General features: G+C 43.0%; 1 protein-coding gene across 4 annotated transcripts in view; it reads right to left on the bottom strand.

The window, feature by feature from the left end:
* Window positions 1-23,767, bottom strand: part of TBL1X (transducin beta like 1 X-linked) — a 284,080-nt gene that overhangs the window by 194,639 nt on the left and 65,674 nt on the right. For 2 of the 4 annotated variants that reach the window (XM_037820716.1, XM_037820714.1), the window contains exon 2: window positions 18,577-18,677. The exons of the other annotated variants lie outside the window; for them this stretch is intronic. The gene's annotated coding sequence lies outside the window, so the exon portion shown is untranslated. The remainder of the gene's footprint in view (window positions 1-18,576; window positions 18,678-23,767) is intronic. 4 annotated transcript variants of the gene reach the window in all.

Below are 23,767 nucleotides of genomic sequence, written 5' to 3'. Positions count from 1 at the left end.
CTCTTTGCAGGTAAATCTAAAGCTCTAGTTCGGGCCAATATTTCCTGTGCCTGCTTCATCTCTCCACTTGGACTTCTGTCTGTTTCAAAAGTACATTCACTCTCCTCCCTTTGACTCACCCACTGCTATCCTTTCCCACCATGCCTCAACCACTGCTGCCATCTTGGACAAATTCCTTTCCTGTTCCCACCCCTTCCCAATATCCCACCCAGCAGATGCAAAGTTCTATCATTTCAACCCCATGGTGCCCCTGGCATTCCTTTTCTCCACAACTGCTCCCACTTGCCTTCTTCACACACTGCCCTCTGGGTGTTCACGTGAACTTTCTCTCTGCTTCTGACCTTCTTCCCTACAATCTTCCAATCCACAAACAAATCTTCCTAGAGCAAAGGTCTGAGCCTATCTTATTGTTCAAAAACATTCAGTGGATCACATTACTGCTCCAAAAAATAAGCCTGAACTCCTTACACTAACTGCCTGAAGTGCTGGCTCCTACCCAGCCAGAGAAGTAGGGGCAGGGAGTTCATGTCAATCCCAAAAGTAAAGCCACACACCACCTGCAACAGGCAAAAAAAAAAAAAAAAAAAAAAAAAAAAGCCTCCTACCTCCCAAGACACCCATGTCCTAATCCCCAGAAGCTGTGAACCTGATGCTCATTTTGTGATCTTTGCATTCTTTCTCTATTTGCATATTTACATGAAAAGTCAAATAATGTCTGGTTGGGTGGAAAGTAGAATCAAAGATGCAGATGGAATTAAGACAGCTAATCAACTGACATTAAAATAAAGAGATTACACTGGATTGTACAGTTGAGGACAATGTAGCCACAAAGGGCCTTTACATGGGGAAGAGAGATTATAAAAGGATGCAGCCACTCTGGAAAACAGTTTGGCGGGTCCTCAAAAAGTTACATAATATTACCACATGACCCCAAAATTCCACTCCTACGTACAAACCTAAGAGAATTGAAAACATACATCCTCCCAAGAACTTGTATGCAAATGTCCAACAGCAACATTATAAATATTAGCCAAAGAGTGAAAGCAACCCAAATGTCCATCAGTGGATAAAAGGATAAACAAAACATGGTACATTCATACACTTGAATATCACTTGGCATTAAAAAGGAATGAAGTGCTGATTCATGCTACAACATGGATGAACTTTGAAAACATGCTCAGCGAAAGAAGCCAGGCACAAAAGACCACATACTGCATGATTTCCTGGCCATGAATGATGCTGCAAAGAGGCAAATCCCTAGAGACGGAAAGCAAGTTAGTGGCTGCCAGAGGCTGGGGTGGGAAATGGGGAATGGCTGCATCTGGGCATGAGGGGTCCTACAGGGATGATGGAAATGTTCAAAAATGGACTATGGTGATGGCTGCACAACTCTGTAAATTCAGGAAAAATCACTGAATTGTACACTTACAAGTGAACTTGTGTGGCATGTAAATCATACCTTAATAAAGCTGTTTTAAAAAGAAAGTTCTCTGAAAGCACTGAAGCAAAAATTATCCATGTATATATCTTAAACACAGTATATAGCTACTATTGTTACTGTACAATCCAAAAACAAAAGCTATTTCCAATTTTTAAAAAAACAAAAACCCTTCATTTGCTCTGGGTTATAAGAGATTTTAAGTAACTGCATTTCCCTTAACATCAAGATCATAATAGTATCCTTTCAGTCGGTAAGGGGCATCAAGAACTGCTCTTTAATGCCAATGACACCCAAACAATACATTTTACTGAATTAAGTGATATTTGTACATAACATGATTTTCAGCTGGTTCATGATATAAATGGAAATACTTAAAATTTTTCTTTTCAGAGTCACAACAGATTCCAGAAGATGAAACCCACTATATTGTCTGTTTATTAGTTGTCAAGAATACGAATACCTTGAGCCACAGTTTTCTAAGTGGATTTTAAATTCAATGCAAGTAGATTTTTAAAAATTAATTTTGCATCATCACGCATGACAAACGCTTAAAGAATAATGGTGAAATATATTTTTAAAAATTGCCCAGTGGCTAATAAGCCCATTGTAGAGCTTTCTCCAGACTGTGTTAAGCCCAGCCTTGCTAAAAATAAGATGTATTAACTCATGCACTTGAATTTCAGCTAATTTCTATTAATATACTCTTCTATTTTGGACTGCACTATCATTAGAAAAATCAGAATGTTTTAAGTCTATTATTTTCCCACATTTTTCAAAAGAACAGAGGCCGTTTGGTCAATGCTGGCTGTATAAATTCCTCTGGTCGAATTATAATCAATGAAAATGATCATAAACTGATAAATCTCACCACAAGGCTGTATTTGTCACTGCAGGAAGAAGTAGGAAAGCACAGAACATGTCAGGAGAAGCCCTGGGCTCTGATCTTCTGCCACTTATTAGTTGAACCTCCTTGTCCCAGCATATTACCCTCTTGCCTGTAACCCCTGACCTGGCTCACCCACTGTATTAGTTTTCTACTGCTAGTGTAACAAATCACCCCAACCCTAAGCACAACACATGAAGCAGCATAAACGTGTCGTCTTACAGTTCTGGAGGTCAGAAATCTAAAACGGGTCCCCAGGGCTGTGTTCTGTCTTCAGGCTTTTCACTTCAGGGAGGACCTAGTTCCTTGCTGATTCCCACTTCTGGAGGCACCCACATCCCTTGGCTTGTGGCCCCATGTCACTCTGACTTCTGCTTCCAACAGCACGTTGCATCTTTTCTCTGGCCCTGACCCTCCTGACTCCCTCTTTCACTTACAAGGACCCTTGTGATTCCTTTGGGCTCACCTAGGTAATCAGGGGGGATCTCTCCACATTACGGTCCTCGGCATCAGGACATCTGCAAAGCCCTGTTTGCCATGGAAGGTAATGTGGCCACAGGCTTCAAGAATTAGGATGCAGAGCTCTTCGGGGACCCCCTTCAGCCTACCACATCCACCAAGGCCTGTTTGAAAACGTGACGATAACTTGGAGATTGTGAAACATTCCCCACATGTTGGATGACAGCCAGGTACTGAGTGTAAATGCCAGTATTATTTTTACTTGGTGGACCAACCCTTACTTTCGGCATGTGCGCATCCCAGGATCCTGCCTGTTTTAGGGCTCTGTACTCAAGGCCCATGACCTCCACCTCTCACCATTTTTAGAAAACTGTGTTGAGTAGACAAGCAAATTTGGACTCTAGCTTGAGAACTCAATAGCGTAGATTGGAATGATAGAATCAGACATCAGGTGCAAGGCCTGCCACCTCTTGCAATCTTGATCTAGGACAGCAAACAAATTATTTATCAATTTCATACTTCACGCAGCTACATGGTACCAGAGCTGGGATGTGAATTCTAGACAACTCCCACTGTAACCGCACACAAAACTCAGCATGTCTTTCTCAGCACTTACGGGGTAATGTCAATCCCCAAACACCCAGGCCCCGCTTCTTTCTCAAACTCCCAAAGCAGAAACATGTGGTTTTCAAGGAAAGAGAAATAAAAACACAAGACGTTTAGCCCTCAATGGAGGCCCACCCAAGGCCCATCCCCTCCCCTTCAAGGCCAGGTGCCTGCGTCCTGGATGAATCAGCAGCTAGGTGAGCCACGCCAAGCACTGTGCCATGTGGCCCCGCCCACCCTGCAGCCCCTCTGCCTTCTGGACACCACACCCCTCACCCCTCACCTCACCTGAGGGCTCCACGAGCACATGTCCAGAAGGCCCTTCCTCTGCAGGTCCAGCTCAGGGACGCCCACCCTGACCCTTCCGTGGCAGTCACTGGTGTCCTCACCCACCTCTCCGACTAGATTCAAGGATCCCAGGAGGAGAAACTATGTATTTTGCTCTACATCTCCAGAGCTTGCTGAACACTTGGCGCAGTACATGCAGAAAAAACTGTGCACCATGACTTCTCCTTGTCTTAAACCTCATAGTCAAAGCTGAAACTTGAGAAATATCTAGGCCCCCACAACATCGTGGACCAATACAATTATCCCTCCATACTTAGAGGAGGTTCTAAGTTTGCATAAACGTAACTCTCTCTTTACACATAACTGCTTTTGTAGCAGGAAGCTGTAAGGGGAACCTTGCAACAGGAACAACTCCTACAGAAGACAAATTTTGTTGAAATACATTGCACTAAAAATTAGGACACTGGAAAACTACATCTTGAAAATGCGAAATATACGACATTGTGGGCCCTCGAGTGAAAGAATGAAAGAGACCCTTTTATCTTATCATCAGGAACACCAACATCATCAACCCTGAGGGACCCTCGTCACCACAAAGAGCCTGGCTTCACGCTGGACCCTCACCAGGGAGAGAAAGTTCTCATGGCAAGTCCGGAATGGACCCTTCCATAATTTACCTTTCCCCACACGGACACAGACATGCAGCAGTACTCAGAAATTAATCCCCTCAGGCAAATGCTGGGTTTTAAACCAGGCACCAGGTGAAGCTCCAATGCACATTTTGGGTGTACTGTGAGCAGCCTTTCACAGTGTATGTAAGTACGCGTGTGTGTACCTATATATATAACATTTAAAGCAAAAATCCCATAAAGTGAGGCTCCATGACATTCTCTAGTCCAGGGTTTTTCAATCTTAGCACAACTGACATTTGGGGTTGGGCAATTCTTTTACGTGGGGGCTGCCCTGTGCTTTGTAGGATGTTGACCAGCATCCCTGGCCTCTACCTGCTAGAAGCCACTAGCACCTGCCAACCACCAGGTGTGACACAGCAAACATCACAGACATCTGTCCCCTGGGGGACAGAACCACCCCTGGATGAGAACCAGCATTCTACACCACCCAAAGGTCCACATTCTGAGTGGGACTTGGCATTATTTAAAGCATGTGCAGCCCCTGAAACTAGAAGAGTCAACTTTCCTGGCCTATTATGAGTTACACAAGCAGATTAATCTTCTCTGGAAGGTCTCAAAATTGCAATAAATTCAGCATTACTTTTTTTGTCTTACATTTAAATAAAACAATCAAAACACAAACTCTCATGAGGAAATCGGCAAAAGTCATTTTTCCATGCCAAAAAAAAAAAAGGTCAGTATTTCACCAAGATGATTTTGAAAAGTCTAACAAAAATGAAGATGACTTTTTTTCATAAGCTGCGATCAGGACGAGAACTCATAAGACGGGCCTGCACTAACCCAGATTCCAACTTTTCTTGCTTGACTGGGACTTTTGTAGGTTACATAAATATTACTTTTAAAATACTGCTTATTTTGATTCATCTGGTGGTCAAAGAATAAAAAGGACTACTGGAAATAGAATCTACATCAAAGCGCTTATTTTATCCTCTTAACTATGACTCTAAGGATTTTCATGCTTTCATCTATCCAACTTTTTTCTCTCCCGCAATTATGGGTGCATGGCCTTGTTGCAGAATTACAGAGCAATATTTCTAGGCTCCTGAGCCCACAGCTCCTTTTCCAAATAGCTAAATTCAGAAGAGAAGGGGTTCTTAGAAATCAGACCAATATTCCAAAGTAGACACAAAGTCAGTGAAAGTGACATTTGCCTGTGCATATTGCCCTGTGTCCTCAAAACTTTTGATCTGCTCCATAACTCGCCCTGCATTTCCTCCCAGGTTGAAGGTTGATTATCACGAAAGCGGTCTTTTGCACTGCTTTTGGGATCTGAGCAGGGAGGAGCCACACTGGCATTCTTTTCCTCCAAAGTTCCAAACTGAAATTGCAAAGCAGGCAAAGAGGCAGCTTGGAACAGAAGGAACAAACAATTACCATTAATTTTTGTTATTAAAAATGAGTGGCTTTTATAACAGTTCAGGACACATGATCTACCACTTCTCTTTAGAAGGTCTGATTCCATAGAGCAAGGATTGGGCACTCTTTCTGGAAAGGGGAAAAGAGTAAATATTTTAGGCTTGGTGGCAAAGTTGAGGCTATCTTGCAGGAGGTATTTATACAAACTTTTTATTGACAGAATTCAGAACTTTATTTATGAAAAAAATATAGAGGACTGCACAACACTGCAAACCCTACTGCAAATCGTGGGCTAAAGGCAATAGTACAATTATAAAAACATTCTTTCAACAGTTTTAACAAGTGTACAACACCAATGCAAGCTGTTAAAAACAGGGTGGTATATAGGAAGTCAGTATTTCATGCATAATTTTTCTGTAAACCTACAGCTTCTCCAATTAAAAAAAATAAGTTTAAAAAATAGGTGAAACTTTATTTATGAACATTGAAATTTGAATTTCATGTAATTTTCATGTCATGAAATATTCTTTTGATTTATTTTCAGCCATTCAAAAATGTCAAACCCATTTTTAGCTCAAAGGCTCTTCTAAAACAGGCGACAGCTAGATTTGGCCCATGGGCAAAACTCTGCCTCCAGCCCCAGCCCCAGCCCCCCAGAGCCGAGTCACCCGGCCTGGCAGCAGCTCCTGCTAAAGCAGCTCCAGGCTGGGGAGGCAGGATCAGGATTAGGAAAAGACAACAGAACAAGGGAGTGCAATCCAGACCGTGACATCAGCGAGGAAGAGGGCTTTGGCAGCCCTCTGATATCCTTTGACAACTGTGTGCGTAAGAGACTTTTGTCAAGGGACAGCTGCTATCTTCAAGCATGAGGAAGGCACAGTATTTTTTTTTTAAACACAAATGACAACTGCTTACCACAAACATTTTGCCTTATTTTTTCTTCTTTGGTTTGTTATGTCTATAAATCACTAAAGAGATGCATAAAGGATCACAGAAAAAGATAAAGCTGAAGAAATGAAATGGAGGAAGAGGTGAATGGACATAGGGTGGAAGGGATAAGATGGAAACAGGACTTCAGAGTACATATTTTAATCCAGTTTTGGCTTTGGACCATATAAATGTTTTTGATACTCAAAATATGCTTAATTACAAAAGGATATTTTTAAAAAAGCAAATCCTAAAACTGAATAGGAAAAGAAAATTCAACCTCCCTGTATATTAAATTGATAACACAAACAGGAAAAAAATAAATCAAGTAATTTTGGAAGATAATCTGTATACACATGTATTCCAAGGTCAAAAAGAACTGCAAATAATTCCTGAACTTTCAAGAAAAGGAAAAGCAGAAAATTCTTCTCTAGGAAGGATGCCAGCTAGTAAATGCAGAATGAATGAAAGAATAAGGAACACACCATTTCACAGCCACCAATGTATTAGTGTGAGGTCAGCCAGAGAGTAAATATGCTTTGCAGTCCAGTTTGCTGACCCTGTACCAGTGATTTAGGCAAGGGTAACAAATGGATGCTAGAACCACCAAATGAAAGAGATTGTGAGGATTAAGATGGTCACACCATCTCAAAGTATCACACCACAGATTATTTCTCGATTACAGAGAGAAAAAGTCACCTTCCAAAGGAAGCCACTGGTGGACACACCTTCAGGAAGGGATCCACAGTGAGTTAGCACTCTCCTGATGGGAGGCAAGGGGAAATATAATCTTCATCCATGCAATGTCCTTGCCAAAAACGTTCAACCTCAGTCAAATCATGGGAAAATCAGGCAAGTCCTCAAAACTATCCACATTCTAAAACAGAACTGGAAGGACTTTTCGAAATGAAAAGATACCAAAGAGACATAAAAATGAAAGACAATCAACAATTTTTTATTAAGTCCTGGATCAAACAACTGGTGAACTCTTCAGAGGATGACCGGTGAAACAGTCACCTGTTTGATTATTTGGGTTTGACAACAGTATTGGGGTTGCATGAGAGTGTCCTTGTTCCTAGAAGATGCGGCTCAACTACTTAGGGGTAAGGAGTTATGACGTTTACAACTTATTCTCCAAAGGGTCACCACAAAGAAGAAAAGGAAAGAAAAAAGAATTAAAGAAGAGAAGAAAAGGGGAAAAAAAACACGGCAAGATTAAGATAAAACAATTTTGGCAAAATGTTAACTGATGATCTATCTTTAAGCTTTTGCTGTGGGTTGGAAATTTTTCAAAATATGAAGCTGGTGAGAAAAGACCTGCATAAATCTCACTCAACCATGTCATTCTGCTTCCCCATACCACTTCCACTTAGCTACTATTTGCCTTCAACAAACTACCCAGTTCAAGCAGTCTTAATACCGAAACGAAAGTTCAACAGAATAGTTTAAGCCCCATGGCAAGGACAAAGAAAATAACAGTGAAGACGCAAACTCACAAAGACAGGAAGGAGAGTCCAGGTGGCCAGGGGCCGGACAGGGAGGAGGGGAAGGGAATGCCTAATGGGCGTCGGGTTCTGACGGGGGAGACCCGGCAGTCTGAGCAATGGAAGGTGAGGGGTTGCGATGGGAAAGTTTACATCTTCCTGCAAGTAAGAAGGAGAAAGAGCAACTAAAGAGACGATGACAATTACACGCAATACTTGATCCTGTCTGGGATCTAATAAGTGAGGAGAAAAAGCTCAAAAGGACATTATTAGGGCATATGAAAAAAATTGGAATATAAACTGTAAGCTTTGTATCAATGCTGAATTTCTTGAATTTGGTAACTGCACTAGGGTGGGATTATGTAAGTGAATAGCGTGGTTCTTAGGAAATGTACACAGCAGTATTAAGTGTTCAAGGAGCATGATGTATATATAACCTATGGTCAAGTGGTCCGAAAATGGGCTGATAAATAGTCACAGATAGAAAGATGGATGGAAAGATAGAACAGTACAGCAAATGTGGCAAAATGTTAATATTGGTGGATCTGGGCATCGGGGGGGATAAAGGTATATCGGAATTCTCTACATCGGGTTTGTATTATTTTTTTAACTGTCTTGGAAGTTAGGAAGTATTTCAGAATAATAATGATAATAATAATAATAATAATAATAATATTGGTTTGAAGGGAAAAAACCCACACCCTTTGCATTTGTGTAGAACATTATTATTTAAGGGCACACTTTGGATTCTCCCCAAAGTGAGCTGGGCATACAATGACAACAACTCCCATTTAAAGATTCAGGAGGGCTGAGTAATTTTCAGGCAACTGTGAGTTTGTCAAAGAGTAACACTGAACCAGAATTTCCAGTCCAGCCTGCTTTCTGCACATCATGCATTCCCAAGCAGATACCTAATGATTAACAGTAGTTTGCACTATTTTTAAATAATTCATGAGAGCACTGATGCACCTTATAGGTAGTAGTATTTACAATATGTCCAACACCTTGCAAACAAAACCCTCCAGCCAAAACTTGCCAGGAAGCAGGGTGGGGGAAAGGGGTGTAGATATGTAGGATTTTTTTTTTTTTGGTACTAGCAGCGATTGCCCTTTTAAACATGAGTTTAAACCCTAGTCAGATCTGCAAAGAATTTTCTGTATTCAGCTATTCTCACTCAACATCAGTGAACTGCTCTGAAGAAGATAAACTTACATTCTTTGATCTCCCTGCAGAAAAAGTACAAGAGCACCCATACTTTTCTTCTTCTTAGGTAAAGTGCTCATTTCTCAAGAGAAACCCTGATTAATCTCTTCAAGTTGTATCAGACCCATACACTCCACCTAAGACAAGACGTTCGTAACTGCACGCTGCCCTGAAGCAGAAATCTTACCAGACCCACAATCTTAACAATGGGCTGAAGCCCATTTCAAGTGTCTGATTTATTGAAAAGGGAATTTTAAATTTATAATGAATTTTGTCATTTAGGATGAGAGCGGTCATCTGGGGTATGAACAGTAACTCTCTTTCTGGCTTTGTGTTTTTGCAGTTTTCCTCTTTATGTCTTCACCCTTGCAGGGCACCTGCAGTGTTGATTAAACACTAAATTTTCCCAGATTACATTTTCTTTTTGCACTAAATCTTTGTGGAGCGGGATTTTCCCCCAGCACTTAATTAATCGCTATCTCAAAAACCTTTCTGTGTGGGGGTGTTAGGAGACCCAAATTTGTTACTTGGCTGTGGTAGAGGACAAAGGTCTATCACCGTTGTGTTTTGTACTGAATTCTCAGTTTGCTTGGGTATTTTCAATTCTCCCGTCACCTGGCATGGCACATGGAAGACTTTAGATAATTTCATAACCACTGACATCCCATGAGCGCTGTGAAGGGCTGTAGCAGCCCTGCAAACATCCAGGATGCAGACACCACATTTTAATGGCTCTGCACCCTCTTTCTCCTGCCCCTCCCCCGTTTGTCTTCAATCAACTAGGTGGGCCTGGAATCCCCAATCAGCATGTGAATCGGTGAAGAGAAAGGCAGGAGGAAGAGGAGAGGAAAGGAGCGAACACTCTTTCCCACAATCAGGAAAACACCAAATTAATTTCAATGGCACCCAACACCCTTAAAGAAAAACCCACACAGGGCTTGAATTCGGCAGAGAATGGAATGGCCACGGCCCCAGGTGCCTGGCCTCAGGTTAGCCGGCGGACCCCCTGCTCCCTCTCCTCGCCGCCCACAACCACCCACATTGCCACAGACACCCAGAACAGCCAGCAGAACAACTCCCGGCCGGCACGTCCGGCCCGGACCCAACACACAGACCCGGGTCCCCGGGGGACTCCAGGCACGTGGGCGAGCCCCTTTGCGTCTCTCAGATCACACAGGATAACAGCGCCCGCCCTGCCCGACAGGAAGCGAGTCGCAGGCACTACACAAACAGGGAGCATAACCACAGGCGGGGGACTCGGGGCGGAAACGGGCTCTCCCGCGCGGCTTCTTCTGAGATGCGGGTTCTTCTCTCTGCACGCCTGGGGCTTCAATAACAGACCTTTCACCACAGCTTCCAAAGAAACACCACTTACTCCACTCCCCACAACTGTGCGCTCTTCCAAACACCAAAAATACAGAGTCGTGCAGAATCCCATTACGATTCTAGCGAGCCCCTACAATCAAGTGCAGTTTATTAGGTCTCAACTGCCCCACGTCCACCCCTCATCCTAACAACACCCCGTTTTCCTTATGGGGGCGTCCTTTCCTGTCTGACACATAAGCACCTGTTCCTAGAGAACAGAGGGGCGTTTACCGGGACACTCCTGCTGCTGCGTACCCTGCCAAGGTCTTCAGAGGGCTCAAACCCTCTGAAGTGTTCTCAAGGTCATACGATTATGAAAATTTGCAAAAGCAGGATATATTAACCATAATAATAATAATCAGTCAAGGTCACTTCCCCCTCTATTCTGATTAGCTCCCCACCCCCCAAGCCCTCCCACAGATGCTGACGGGAAGTGAAGTTGCTGACAATTCGTTCTGGTTTAGTGGTCTATATCTATATGGTTCATAAGCATCCCATTGCAGAAATGTTATTGCTGTTTCGTTGCAGGAATGGCTTCCAGGAAGACTCACAGTGCCCGCTATGCCAAGTCACCCACAAGAGTGCAACAACAGAAGACATCTCATGCTGAAAACAGGTCCTATGAAACCTGGCACCTGAGGTATAAGGGAAGGAGGAGAAATTAAGGTTTCAAATCATCAAAGCCAGAAGCTAGTCTATGGAAAATTCTTCCATGGAACTTTTTATCATTTATGAAATCATGGCAAATTTTATCACTTACCAAATACAATCACTAGACATCCCCAAGTTTAACAAGCCAAACGTTTATGTAAACCAACCCATAAAAAGTGCTGAACCATCAAGATAGACAAAACAACAAAAGCAGTCACTAAGGCCACAGGAAAGACGATTACCCTTCTATTTCCTTTTCAGAAAACGGTATCGCAAAGCCACTGTCATAAGAAGACACAATCTAAGAAATACACAGCTCTAAAAAAAAGAGAGAGGATAAGAAAGGCAACAAAATAAGGCTTCAGTGGCTAAGAGAATTCAAATAGAGTCGAGAGGCTGACCTGGAGGTTACTCCCATGCAAGCTTCACCTAGATATGACAAATGGCCACAGTATGATAAGCCCAACTCATCAGCAGTCCTGCAAACCTTAGAAAATACACGGATCCCTATCTGAGACTCTATAAAAGTTTCACTTACTAAGTTTATTCTTCAGAGACTTAAATCCTTCAGAGTGCTCCCATGCCAGCTAAGTCTCAAAACCCAGAGGCAACAGCCTCTTCAAGAACATCAACTAGATGTGTCCCTTTTGCTCATAAAGTTGACACCCCTTTTCAACATGAACAAGTTAGGGTGGTCACTGCCTGGACATCCCTGAAGATCGGGAAAGTGATTAAACTAGAGGAAGTGGTAGCAGCAGACAAGATGGAATTTAACAAAGGATTATGAATACTGAATTTCTATAATTTTCTTCTTCTTAGTTGCTAGAGTATTAGAATTGCTAGAAGAATTGAAACGGTGGAATTGTAACCCATAGCATCCTTTGAAATTTATTCTATAGCTACTTGTTAAATTGTAATTTGAAAGTTATCACCTTTTTGTACATATATTTCACAATAAGGAAATAACTAAAACTATGGTACTGTAACTCATAATATTTTTGGAAATTTCCTATATAACTACTTGTTAAATCATACTTTGAAAGATATTACCTTTTTGCATATGTTATATTTCACAATAAGGAAATAACTGAAATTGTAGAACTGTAACCCATAACATTCTTTGAAATTTGCTCTCTACTTGTTAAATTGCACTTGGAAAGTTATCACTTCTAGGTATATATGTTATATTCTACAATAAAAAATATGATTATATGATTTAAAAAGAGAGAGAGAGAGAAATCTATCAAGGTGTATCCAGCAGTTAATCCATAAATGTTATCTTCCCAGACAGTGATGTCTGTGACATCTGCCAACTTTTAAAAATAATTAGATAATTAAATGATAATCAGTTGCTTCAGGCCCCTCAGGACCCACAGAGGGCAGCCCCTGGTGGGAATACTAGAGCCTTGGTCTACTTGCCCCCACCCCACCCCCGTCCAGTCTGGATGTGGGCACAGGACCCAGGTGGCCCAATCAGTAGATCTGTTTCGCACATATGCACACATGCATACACACCCCCACACTTTGCATCTTGTGGTAGTGACATAGGACAGAGACATGTGGGTTGTGGTTAACTGGCAGTGATGGTTGAGCCTAAAGCAGTGAAAGTTGTTCCCTTCTTCCTGTTTCTCAATCCCCCAGAGCTGCCTGGATCCCTGCTGTTCCCAAGCCTGGCCTCGCTGCCCCCCCCAAATTCCCAAGGGCCCCTGGCAGCTTAAATTAACCAGAACTGGTTTCTGTTGTTTAAATAGAAAGGGGATGCATGGGACAAACGTGTTCAAGATGCACTAAGAACAAAACAAACACCATGCTGTATAAATAAATGTGTGTATGTGTGTTTACATACATATATATACTCACACCACATATATGCTTATAATTGCACATGAAACTTCTGGAAAAATAGACAATTTTATAAATAATAACAGTGGTTACCCTGGGAAGTGGGATTAAGGGGTGAATGTGACTTTAACTTCTTACTTATACCCTTTAGTAGTGTTTGAATTCTTAAATTTTAAACAATAAACAGTGTGTACTAAAATAAAAATAAACATAAAAGCCCAGGGCCAACCCTAGACAACAGCCCCTCATGCATGAGAAATGCTTCATCTCCTTTGGAAGCTTTTTTCCCTCCTTCTACGGCAACTCCCTCAAACAATATTCACGCTTCAGCCCACCCCCATCTATGGCTAAATTCAATCTAAGAGTCTACAGTTTCCCCAGGCAAGGGAGAAACTTTGTTCTTATGCTAGAAACAGGAACTGAATTGGCCAACTCAAGCCCTGGTAGCATAAACCCAACATACTGAGTTTCCCCCATTAGTTGCTTGATGTCTACTGAATGACAAATTCATGAACGAACAAATTCCATCATTATGGCCTTATGATCATTTGTTTCTACAATACTGAATTAATGCAATTAATTAACTAAAATTAATTAAAATCCAACAAACATTTTTGCTTTTTGTTTTAATGTTTAATTCCCAAGCTCCTTCTTTCCCCTAACATATGAAATTTTCCCACTGTTTGTTATAACCCCATCACACTAAATGTACATTCTGCCTTTATTTCCAATTAGAAAGGAGAAGGAGAGTTGGAAATTGAGGGCTGGGGGGATTAGTGTTGCTTTCTTATTACACTGCTTTGGCAAGAAAAGCCTTTCTACACCCTTGAATAGACAATAAAAGAGGGGTAAACAATGGAGAATGTTAGAGCAACTAATATTCTCTGGGGTTTGCCCTAAGTTGGAGGGTTTTCCAAAGAATATGCAAAGCATTAGTGAATTCATAAGCATTTTCTTTCACTTCCATCCTTATTAAAAAAGAAGGGAAGGACTCAGGCAAGATGGAGGCCTAGAGAGGAGTGGAAGCTAAGTAGTCCCCCTGCAACAACTACAAAAAACCAGAAACAACTAGTAAATAATCCAGAATAACTGCGGGGGGACAAACGAGACCATCCACTCATCATACACCAACCTGAATTGGGAGGAATGCCCGAGAACACAGCATAAAATCTGTAAGTAAAACCTGCAGAGCCAAGTCGTGAGACCCCCTCCCCTACAGCCGGAGCTGCAAAGCCTCCTGGTGCCAGAGAGAAGCTCTCTCCCAGCAAGCGAATATAGCTCAGCTGAGCTCCAACTGGGGTTTTAAGTAGCGAGTGTGAACTGCTCACTACAGGTACGCATCCCCAAAAACAGACAGAGGCTTTGGGTGACAACTGACCTGGGAGAGCCGGGGGGTCGCCTTGGACTGGGTCTGAAGGGGACTGTTTCTTTTTTGGCTCAGTGGAGAAAGCCCCAGTCATTTTCAGTTTCCAGGGCTGTGACTAGGGGAAGGGTGGAGACAGCACACGCAGACAGAGAGAGACCATTGAAATGCTAATGACCTCCACCTGGGGGCTCTGTCTTCTCTAGGAGGAAAGGGGTGGGGCCCTTTCCATTCAGAACCAGACCCCAGAGCCTGGGGGAACACGGCCATACCTCCTCACACCAGTCAAGAATTATAGGCTGACAGGCACCACCTGCTGGGCAGAAAAGCACAGTGACCCGAGGCATCAAAGGGTGGAGCAATTTTCTAAGACACACCTGCAGGGAAACCAGATACTGAATATTTCTTCCCTCTGGGACCTGAGCCTGTTCTGGTCTGGGAAAACCTGATTTGGATAACCAAGGAAACCATGCCTAGACAACAGAAAATTACAACCTACACTAAGAAAAACAAAGTTATGGCCCAGTCAAAGGAACAAACGTACACTTCAACTGAGATACAGGAATTTAAACAACTAATGCTAAATCAGTTCAAAAAGTTTAGAGAAGATATTGCAAAAGAGATAGAGGCTGTAAAGGAAGCACTGGACATGTATACGGTAGAAATCAAAAGTTCAAAAAAACAACTAGAAGAATCTATGGAAATGAAAGGCACAACACAAGAGATGAAAGACACAATGGAAACATACAACAGCAGATCTCAAGAGGCAGAAGAAAACACCCAGGAACTGGAGAACAAAACACCTGAAAGCCTACACGCAAAGGAGCAGATGGAGAAAAGAATGAAAAAATATGAGCAACGTCTCCAGGAACTCAAGGATGAAACAAAGTACAATAATGTACGTATCATTGGTGTCCCAGAAGGAGAAGAGAAGGGAAAGGGGGCAGAAGCAATAATAGAGGAAATAATTAATGAAAATTTCCCATCTCTTATGAAAGACATAAAATTACAGATCCAAGAAGCGCAGCGTACTCCAAACAGAAGAGATATGAATAGGCCTACGCCAAGACACTTAATAATCAGATTATCAAATGTCAAAGACAAAGAGAGAATCCTGAAAGCAGCAAGAGAAAAGCGATCCATTACATACAAAGGAAGCTTAATAAGACTATGTGCGGATCTCTCAGCAGAAACAATGGAGGCAAGAAGGAAGTGGTGTGATATATTTAAGATACTGAAAGAGAAAAACCACCAACCAAGAATCCTGTATCCAGCAAAGCTGTCCTTCAAATATGAGGGAGAGCTCAAAATATTTTCTGACAAACAGACAATGAGAGACTTTGTGAACAAGACACCTGTCCTACAGGAAATACTAAAGGGAGCACTACAGGGTGATAGAAGACAAGAGTGCGTGGTTTGGAACACAATTTTGGGAGATGGTAGCACAACAATGTAAGTACACTGAACAAAGGTAACTATGGATACGGTTGAGAGAGGAAGGTGGGGAGCATGTGAGACACCACAAGAAAGGAGGAAAGATAAAGACTGGGACTGTGTAACTTGGTGAAATCTAGAGTATTCAACAATTGTGATAAAATGTACAAATATGTTCTTTTACGAGGGAGAACAAGCAAATGTCAACCTTGCAAGGTGTTAAAAATGGGGAGGCATTGGGGGAGGGATGCAATCAGCATAAACTAGAGACTGTAACTAATAGAATCATTGTATTATGCTTCCTTTAATGTAACAAAGGTGATATACCAAGGTGAATGCAGATAAGAGGGGGGGGACAGGGGAGGCATGTTAGACACTTGACATTGGTGGTATTGTCTGATTCTTTATTCTACTTTGATTTAAGGTTATTTTTCCTTTTGCTGCTTCCTAGCTGTCATTTTTTTTTTCCTCTTTCTTTTGCCTCTCTACCTTCTTTGACTCTCCCTCCTGCCTTGTGGAAGAAATGTAGATGCTCTTATATAGATAGTGGTGAAGGTGGTGAACACATAAATGTATGACCATGCAGAAAACCATCGATTATTTACTTGGGATGGAATGTATGGTGAGTGAACAAAACCATATTAAAAAAAAAAAAATGGGTTGATGACAAAACCTCGAGGGCAATATACTGAGTGAAATAAGCCAGACACATTAGGACAATTATTACAGGGTCTCACTGACAGGAACTAATTATAATATGTAAACTCATAGACACGAAATATAAGGTACCAAGATATAGGACGAGGCTTAAGAATGGGGAGTGGTTGCTTAATATGAGGAGAATGTTGAATTAGGATGAACTCAAATGTTTGGAAATGAACAGGGGTGTTGGTAGCAAGATGTGAGAATAACTAACAGCGCCGAATGGTGTGTGAATGAGGTGGAAAGGGGAAGCTCAGAGTCATATATGTCACCAGAAGGAAAGTTGGAGGTCAAAAGATGGGAATGTATAAAACTGAATCCTATGGTGGGCAATGTCCATGGTCAACTGTACAAATACTAGAAATCACTTCCATGAACCAGAACAAATGTATGACAATACAATTAGAAGTTAATAATAGAGGGGCATATAGGGAAGAACTATATACCTATTACAAACTATATACTACAGTTAGTAGTATTTCAACATTTTTTCATAAACAGTAACAAATGTACTATATCAATACTACGAGTCAACAATTGAGGGGGGTTGGTTAGGGATAGTGGAGGATTAGAGTTTCCTTTTCTTTTTTTGTTTTTTCATCTTTCACTTTATTTCTTGTCTGGAGTAATGAAAAGTTTCTAAAAATTGAACAAAAATTAAGTGTGATGGATGCACAGCTGTATGAGGGTACCCAGGGGCAAGTGATTGTACACTTTGGATCTTTGGATAATTGTATGGTATCTGAACAATCTCAATAAAAATGGAAAAAAAAAAAAAAAAAGAAGGGAAACAATCATGTCTAAACCAATGGATTTGGTTTTTCATTGATGTTCTTGATGTTTTTCATTGATGTTTTTCATTGATGTTCTTGAAGAGGCTCTTGCCTCTGGGTTTTGGGACTTAGCTGGCATAGGAGCGCTCTGGAGGATTTAAGTTTATGAAGAATAATGAAGACATGTCATTTTGATAACAATGAAATTAACACATTACTTCCAAATTAGCACATATTTGAAGGGAAGATCAACAACTTCCTTTGATTTGAGGCCAGTCCCCTCACAGCCCAAACTTTCAATTTCTTCCACCTTGTAAGGTTAACTTTTTAAGAAGGTTAACTTTACAAGGAGGAAAACCCTGCAGGAAGCCTTCATCTCCAACACAGGAGCCACGGCCGGAGCCGGAGCCGGAGCCGGGCCATCCTGCCTCACAGATTCTCTCTGGCTGGTCTTCAGCCTCCCTAGCCCTAAGATGAAATTCCAACAAACCAGGAAGGCATCAGGATGCCCCGGCGGCCAGCTGAGTTTGAACCATGTTCTCTGATTATAGCGACCAGGCTCCAGCATGCCTTGTTCCTATGACTCAGTGGCTACCCAGTGCGAGAGCTCTGATAACCTGCACCCTGGGTATGATTCTTTCTCTTGGTAACCCATTTAACACACTAGACATACCCTCGAGGACCCGACTCCCATCAGGCACTTAGGAGATCTTGGCTATGACTTACAGCAGCGTGATGACAAGGCTGGTTAGCATCTCTGCCCACGGTGTGGAAAAGGCCCCTGACGTCAGGTTAAACCATCCTGCTTCCTGTACCAAATTCTTCCTGTGGTTTAACGACCACCTGCTGTATGTTTTTAAACCCTCTGGATATTCCACTCTGCCTGCAACTGTGGATGTCTGAGAGCATCCGGCCCAGGCCACATCTCTCGTCCAGCACCTGCCTGGCCCTGTGGGTTGGCCTAGTTCCGAGCTCAGCCTACTGTCTGTAAGGACTCCCTGCAACTGGCTGGGTCATGCCTTTCTGTAATTCAGTAGTGCAGGGAGTGAGGGTGGGAAGATCCAACAATCTGATCTACACACATCTTACTGAGGACAAACTACATACCAGGGGCTGTGCTGGGTGCAGGACCACAAAGATGAATGCGGCAGGGCCCTAGTCGTGACATCAAGTAACAGTGTGGTGAGGAGACAGGTATCAGGACTATCCTAAAACAAGAGAGAGGTGCCATAACTAAATGCTCTTGGCTTATTAAAGAACATCGATCAAGAACATAAAAGTCACCTAGGTGGGAGTGGGGGCTTCCTGGTGACGGTGGGATCTTAGCCAAGTCTTACAGAATAAACGGAATTCAGCCATGAGGAGAGTAGGGAGCATCACAGAATTCCCCAAATGTGTCCTAGAAAGTAACCTTGACCAAGTGGCCATGTGCCACAAGCTACACATATGTAATCTCACCCAATCCACACAAGCACCCTATAAAGGACATACTGACATACTGTCAACTCCACTCTCCTGATAAGGAAACCAAGGCTGAAAGAGGTGAACCTGACCAGATCCCACAGCCATTCAACAGCAGAGCCACCATCCACCCTGACTGAATCACTCCAACACCAATGCAATGTCCATTTACGTCCATGACCTTCACTGAACCACAATATGGCGATGCAGGTCAGAACACTAGGTCTCTGTGCACTTAAACAATCATACAATGCACACAGACATTTCTCCCCCAAACACAAGCCATCCTTTTTCTCATAGCAGCCACTAAAAATCCACAAAAGAGACAGAAGTCAAGGTTGTTGGCTCTTCGCCTCAGTCTCTTCTATCACGTCAACCCTAACCTGCACTCCTTGACCCTCCTGTTCTCTGGCATGGTGTCCATGGGCAAGTTTTGGTGACATAGACTAAGTCCTCCACCTGCCCCACTGTCCTGAAGCCTTGTGCCGAGGGGAGGTGCACCCCCCCTCCCTGCTTCTCCACACCATGGGCACCGCTTTGGCCCTGGCCACTTAACCATCTTTAACTGTAATGCAGACATCAGGTTCATGTGGGAGTAAACACGCCCACAGAGGTTCTGCACCCGTAACACCTTCCACACAATGAAAAATACAAGAACAAACATCAACCAAGGAACTGATAAAGTCAGAGCTGGAGCCTCCCACCCACCCATGACTATGAGAGAAGCACTGAGCAAGGGACAGAGAAGGAGTTCTCCTGGAGAAGAAGGAGACACCTCAGCTCCCAAACAAGCCACCAAAGAGAAGATAACTGAAGTACAGTCTTTAGTTTCAGCTCAGGGAGGGAGGGAGGCTGGGTACGTCCTGAAACTCCAATTGAGGTGGACAATATTCTATGCTTCTTAGTTTGAGGGCTGTGGACAAAAAAAACATCCTTTGTCCAAATTTATCTCTGGTGAACTGATACCGAGATCCAGTGCTTTGGGAGGAACCTGTGTTCCTGTTCCTAACTACAGCAAGAAGGGCACACATGCCAGCACGAGGCCAGCTGGATCCTGCACACATTGGACATCAGTGTTCTGCTCTCTAGTAGCATAAACCAGGCTGGAATGAGGAAAACGGATCAGCCTGATGACTACTAAGACATGGACCTTTGGGGAGAAAAGAGCCAGACAGATTCAATCTAATCTCCAGGATCCATGATCTATTTGTAAATCATTAACTGAACCTGCAGACATCAAAAAACAGCACCAACACCCCAAGGAGTTAACACTTCAACTCCTGGAGCCAGCCAGAGTCTTTACCACGGTCCTCAGTGCCCACTGACCGTCACCTTGGACAAGCTCCAGCACCCTCCAAAGGGCTTTTCTGAGGCCTGCTGACCATCATGGAGAATAAGTTTCCTTCCATGGCCTTGACTCCAACTCCCCAGCACGCCCGTGGTGGCTTTGAGTCCCAGCCCGCCAGCCTGCTGCAGGCCTTCCCTTGTCTTCCAACCCAAGCGGGGTCCTCAGGGCTGCCATCTGAATGACCCAGGACTGTGATGGCCAATGTGGCAGCCAGAGACCATGAGTGGTTATGAACATTTAAACCAATTAAAAGTAAACAAATTAGAAGTTCAGTTCCTCAGCCACAGCCTCCACACTGAGTGCTCAATGGCCACACTTGAATGGTTACCATTCTGGACAGCACAGATCCTACAACGCTTTGGTGCTACTGGACTGCACTGGTTTGGTGGCCATTAACTGCGTGTCCCGACTGGTACAACTTCACTGGCCCACTCTGCTAATCAGCATTCCCACGCGGCCATCCATTCGTTCAGCAAACATGAATTGAACACTCCTCACCTCTGCCAGGCACTGGCTCTAAGTGCTGATGACTAAACATTATCAAGTCATTCTTGGCAGCGGAACAGTTCACAGGACAGTGGGGGACCACAGCATCAAGATAATTACCACCTCATGTGGAACATAACTCCCTGACATAAACCAAATGCTAATTGCCTTGGGACTTCGGTCTTCACAGTGCCCTTCCAGAATGCTCTACCCTGCCCAAAAGCCAACCCCCAAATCCAGTGCAGATCCCACTGCCCTGGTTCGATAAAGTCTCCACTTCCCCCTTCTCCACTTAATAGCTAATTTTCTACACCAAATTTTCCTTTCCAGTATGTCAGAGAAAGAATCTGCCTTTCTGTTTCCTTTCCCCCATTTCTTCTCCCACCTGTTCTGGGTCCCCTTCCAACTGCCTTCATCCTGTCTCATCTCTCCATATCTATAATTCCAAAGGACCCCTACCCTCAGTCTACAAACAAGAAGAAGTTTCTATTTTCACAGGGGGAAAAAATAAATCAACATCTTTTTAGGTTTTCTCCTCTTTTCTGATCCATCAGAGCTTGGCAACTTTTCCAGTAAGGGGCCAGATAATAGGCTTGAGACCATATATGGTCTCTGTCATATATTCTCATTTAGTATTTTTTTTTTCACAGCTCTTTAAAAATGTAAAACCATTCTGAGCTTGGGGGCTGCTGTGGATTCACCTGCGCTCCCCACAAAGATGGTGAAGTCCTCACAACCACAGCACCTGTGACACATCAAGTTAAGATGAGACAGAACTGGATGGCGGGGCTGAATCCCACCACCCGTATCCTTACAAGAGATACCCAAGGAGGGAGCTGGGACAACACAGGTGGAGGGCTGGGTGACGCAGGCGGAGGGCTGGGTGATGCAGCCGCAGGCTACGGGCACCAAGGATGCTGGCCACCACCAGAAGCAAGAGGCCAGGAGGAGACTTCCCTGGAGCCCAGAGAGAGCAAGGCCCCACCCGCCCACACCCCAATGTTGGGCTTCTGGCTCCAGCACTGAGAGAGAGGAGATTTCTGTCATCACAAACGAGCCAGTTTGTGGCAATCTGTTAAGGCGGTCCCAAGAACGCTCATATCAAGGCCATGCAAAAACAGGCCACGCCAGCTAAGCTAACGAAGCTGCCAGGGAACACTGGGATTCCATGGAAATGACTTCCTAACTCTGCAGGGCATTTCCATTAGTACACTAAATAAAACGGTGCAATTCTGAGGAGTGGCCAAACAAGAAATGTTCAAAACCCTTAAGATTCTGTAGCTCTATTTAATGGCCACACAACAGCTACTGGAGAACATGCTTGCAAGGTGCCGGAAATACAGAAAGGGTGTGTGCTTAGGCCATCCCCTATAAAATACTGCCCCTTAGTCTTTGTTCAAATGTGCACAGATCAGAAAATAACGCCGTGTGACTGCATTGTTAGCAAGTCCTCACTGGGGAATACAATTAAGTACACCTTCACTAATTCATGCAGACCAATTTCAAACCATTCTAATGTGAAGAATAAATAAATTCACAAGTGTTTGGAGAATGCATTATATGACCTCCAACGGTCCTCTCCCTCCTCTAGTTTCACCAATCTTTGTCACCAATACTCTCAACTGCTTGTTTGTTACATGGGATTCTAACCACATCACTTCAATTATTCTATGCTCACTAATTCAACTTTATAAACCTCATTTTATGCATTCTTTTCATGGTAATAATGTAGAGGGGTGTTCCTAGGTACTAAACTTTATTTAAAGACCAATATATCTCTATGCAAACAAACAAAATATCAAAGATGATGTTCTTTAATATTTTTACTAAATATTAAAGACAGATCTATTTCTATCTTGACAAATAATCAAAAGACACTTTCTTTAACGTGAATTTTGATCAGAAATCAATGCTGGGCTCTGTCGCCTAAGCATAATTAAGAGGACATGGTTATTTTCACAAAATCAGAAATATTTCTTCCACACAATTCATCCCCATCACGCCTTATGGGTTTGTGCTGACTCCCATATAAGGAGATCTGGTTACTCAAATATCCCAAGACCATATCACCATCACTCGTGCAGGGTAAACCTCAGCCTCCGCGAGGCAGAATTCTGGGGAGAGCCATGCACATTCCCCTGCTCATTCCCAAGACTGCAAGTTGCACACATTCTTCACCCCCGTTTCCTTCCTTCCATAAACAGAGCTCATGTGTGTGGCATGGCTTTGCTGCCTCACAGGGCTCTGGAAGGCTCTTTCCCGCCCCTGCTACCATCAGTGATACCACAGCCCACAAAGGAAAGCCTTTTCCATCCGATGACCTCCACACTCAGTTTTGGCAAAGAGACAAGGAGGGCTGCGTAGCTTTTTTGAGAGATGGGGGGAGAGGGGCAACGAGGGGCAAGAATTCGAATGGGCTGCTTTCTGGAAGGCTGGGTCCCTGTGACTCCAAGCTGTGAAAAGACAGAGCCAGCCCGAGGACCCCAGTAAGTGACGGGAACCAGTATTCAAACCAGAATACCGATTCCATTCACCCCGGATGCCACGTCTATGATAGTGAAGCAGGAAAACAGGGAAACGTCAACACTCTGCTGTTAAAAAGAAACTCAGGATATTAAAAACCACTGCATCGTACTTTCAATGGGTGAACTGCATAGTGTGCGAATTATCTCAATACATCTGTCTTTTTGTTGTTGTTGTTTTTCAAAAAGGTAAAGAAGAGTCAAGAATGGATGCATCTCACTGTCCGTAAATCATATAGCAAATGATTTAGCATTTAAACAAAAAGCTATTTTGCATGCAGGAAGCATTTAACAGAGAACTACATGAAAATAATGTGTCCAATAAGTAACAAATGCATGTTGATCAGCAAAAAAAAAAAAATTTAATCACAAAAAATTAGAAGTATGGGAGCACTGCCAAATCCAACTTTTATCTTATATTCATTTAAATGCCTTAACTTGTTTTGGTTCTGCTGTGAAAAAGTCATGGGAGCACAGTGAA

The sequence above is a fragment of the Choloepus didactylus genome, chromosome X (genome assembly GCF_015220235.1).
Source record: "Choloepus didactylus isolate mChoDid1 chromosome X, mChoDid1.pri, whole genome shotgun sequence".
NCBI classification, from domain to species: Eukaryota; Metazoa; Chordata; class Mammalia; order Pilosa; family Megalonychidae; genus Choloepus; species Choloepus didactylus.
This window is presented reverse-complemented; position numbering and strand designations above follow the sequence as displayed.